This window comes from Malus domestica, chromosome 02 (genome assembly GCF_042453785.1).
Source record: "Malus domestica chromosome 02, GDT2T_hap1".
In the NCBI taxonomy this organism is placed as follows: domain Eukaryota; kingdom Viridiplantae; phylum Streptophyta; class Magnoliopsida; order Rosales; family Rosaceae; genus Malus; species Malus domestica.
Genome location: NC_091662.1, coordinates 8,629,582 through 8,633,060, shown reverse-complemented (window position 1 = coordinate 8,633,060; position 3,479 = coordinate 8,629,582). Strand labels below are relative to the sequence as shown.

Genomic DNA, 3,479 nt, shown 5'->3' with positions numbered 1-3,479 from the left:
GTAGACAGATGGGAACAGCTATAAAAAGATTCCTTCCGGACAATTTTCTGGGTAGTGATTTTGACACAACTATTTTTTACATTGGCAGATTGTCTGCCCTCCTGGTTGTGATGCCATTTTATTTATGCGGTCACGGTTAAGCCACGTAAATATTTTATATTTTATCTTATTATTTTTATTAAAAAATTAATATAAAATATTGACGTGGCTTCACCGTAACTGCACAAAATAGAAAGACATAGAAGGGCACCACAACTAGGAGGGCAGACAATCTGCCTTCATTTTTTACCAGCCCCACGTTGCTATTGCCGGTCATTGTTAGGACTTTTATATTAGTCGGGAATAGCTAAAACGATTCCTTTCGGACAATTTTTGTAGCTAGTGATTTCAATCTAAATACAACACAACAAGAGAGTGTGATAAAATGAGAAATGATGTATGAAATCGATTTTCCTTTTTCTTTTTTTTTTCAGTGCTGAGGAAAAATACAAGAGAAGTAATGAAATACAATTGCATATAAAGAAAAAAGGGACCCCATTTCAGCTACGACCTGCAAATTATAATTAGTGTTTGATACGACACCAAAAAAGAGTACTAATTATAAATCAAATCGAGTAGTAAATATCAATGCTTAGTTACCAAAATGTCCTCGGAACTAGCACGAAAGTATCACTTAATCCCTCCTCGTCTTTGCACTTGAATCAATCACAGTACCTCTTTCCTATCAACTTCGTTTGCTGACTATTACCTTTCGCTCCACGATATCGACATGATAGGAAGATGATCCTCTCTTAATCCTCTTTGTAGAGTTTGGTGCGTTCATCGTTCATTTTGCAATCAGTGTTTTAAGAATTGGATCCACTTCAAATCTTAGTGTTCGGAGCCTATGAATCCTTTAATTTGGGTCGCCGATTTGTGTGCAAGTCAAATCATGACCGTTAATTGTGTGTGATGAATCATAAAAATGAATGAATGAAGACCGTTAGATTTAATTTGTACGGCCCAGATTAAAGGATTTATAGACTCCAAACACTAATTGACAATATACCAATAATTAATTAACAGTGTATCAAGTATAAATGCACGGCAACATGCAATTGACTTTCAAAAATGTAACAAAAGTATTACGTATTGTAGAGTGATTTTCTTCACACCCGTTTTCTTATTTTGTACTTTTCTTTTATTTTTATTTCTACCTATTAATTCTCTTTTATTTATTTATTTAATTCAAGAATAAAAAAAGGGAGGAGTGCATTCAAACTTGGCTCCACCGAACCAGGTCGTCCTTGAACTACGGAAGGCTAATTACTATTATCAGTCTTTGTCAGGGTCCCATTCCCTATCCCATCCCTTCACGCTTCCATTTAGGGTGGGAATAGCAGAGAAAAGCAGAGGAATATTTCTGGTGTTTTCCGAACCTAACGAGAAAAAAAAAATACAAGAGAAAAGCAGAGGAATATGCAGTGCACTGAAAAAAGGACGGAGGTGCAGATTTTTTTATTTTTTTTTAACAAAACGATAACGTCAGTGAGTAAATGTCAGGAAAATTTTGGTTTCACCACAATAGGTGGTTTTTGAGTTACCAAAGTAATAGTGCTTTTTTTTTTTCTTAACCACACCCCCACATTATTTATATCTGGTTTGTGTCGTTTTGAACCATATAAATAATGTCGCATACCTGAAGAAAGGTGAGTCATTTAAGGTGATTTTTTCTTTGACAAATGAGAAAATAATTTATACTAAAGCCAAATAAACTTAAAGAGCCTGAGTTGATAGAGAGGAGCTTTGGTTGCAGCTTCTATTCATAAACACTGATTTTTTTTCGTTTGTTATTGAAGCACATAAACGATGTCATATGAAGCTACCGTATGTCAAATCAATTATGTACATACAAATGTTAAAATGCATGAAAATAGACAATTAACTTGAAATACTGGAACAAAAGCATTTAAAATTTTCTTTGTTGGTACTCCTTTTATCATTTTTATCTGTTTTAGTATTAGTGAGTTAAATTGTTAAACATTAAAAAGAAAATGATCGATAAAGATTTAACACACGCCAAAGTGCATTCATTTCTACCGTCAATTCTCTTTTAGTTTACCAGTGATAGGAACAGCCAAAACTTTTATTTTCACACAAACAACGAGTGGGCGCAAAAAAGATATCCAACAAAGCAGGAAATTTGCGTGCCGTACGATCAACATGCTCATTTATCACGATATCACTTTTATTCGTTTTCTCAGGCTAACCAAATCTTTCTAATATTGAAGCGGACACATGAACTTCAGTAATACTCTGCCATGTACCATTCAGGCATACACGACGTGAAAGTCCTACTTCTCCCTAGACTTCTCCAGCGTACAAGTACTCACGATCCAAAGGCATGTCCTTAAAAATTGTTGATTGTGGTCATCCTTTACATTAATTAGGACCTTGTGAATAGACCCTGAAATTCAAATGTCCCAATGGGTAAAATTTCATCAAATCCTGAAATTCAAATGACGATGAAGAATCAGAAGCATCGTCAAAATCCAAACCCAGTAATCCTACAAATCAATAGGTCATGAATTTAGTATCAGTCAAAGGAGAGAGAAAGAGAGAGAGAGCTTACGGGAAATGAGAGAGCGTTTGCCGACGCCGGGGGAGCCGAGGAAGAAGACGCCGGGCCGCTTCTCCAGAGAGTCTCCGTCCTTCGATTGGGTTTCCATTTCTCTAATTACTTTCGGAGAGACTGATAAAGTTTGGATCTTTGCAGCTCTAAAACCCTACTTCTTCTAACTCAATTTGGTGAAGACCGAAGACGATGACTTACTTTCTCGGCAGACTTTTCTATTGCTGGTGCTAACGCGGCAACAGGGCTCTGCTTTAGGCCTGCAGTTAGAAACAGTTTCTTTTCTTTTAAAAATAACTAAATAAATAAATAAAAACAGTTTCTTTGCTTTTCCTTTTTTCATTCTTCAAATTTTAAAAAATATTATAAAACTAGTAATGCTACATTTATCATCTATTTGTATATAATTTTTGTAATAGAGGTACGGCTAGCAAACGCATGTGGATCTCATCGCTATTAGATAGATGATACAAATTATGGTATAAATAAATGGTTAAAGTAGGCTAGTATGTAGGTCAAATTTGTAAAAACATATGTCAGACAAGTAATTTGATTTTGATTAGTTTCACTACTAACAAAAATTAGACTCTGCTTCATTAAGAATCTTCGTGATTATATTGAGTTACTTGGTATATGATCATCATAATTAGTAAGAGCGTCTCTAACAATATTCGTATCAAAATATGTCTACTTAGTTTGATAGGAAAAGATAAGTGTAACCACCTGTTGATGCACAAAATCAGCGAAGACTTTGGTACAACAGAAAGTGTCAGGTTTTGTGACCTTCGCTTGGTTGCTTCGGTCACTAGTGAGGATAAGTACGTAAATGAATAGAGACAGAGAAGCAAACACAGGATGTACGTGGTTC

General features: G+C 35.1%; 1 long non-coding RNA gene across 1 annotated transcript; it reads right to left on the bottom strand.

Moving 5' to 3' along the window:
• Positions 1 to 2,234: 2,234 nt before the first annotated feature.
• LOC139189267 (uncharacterized) lies at positions 2,235 to 2,752 on the bottom strand. Its single transcript, XR_011572973.1, has 2 exons — positions 2,612 to 2,752; positions 2,235 to 2,446 (listed from the first exon to the last, which is right to left on the bottom strand). It is a non-coding gene; the product is annotated as an uncharacterized lncRNA (long non-coding RNA).
• Positions 2,753 to 3,479: the final 727 nt, after the last annotated feature.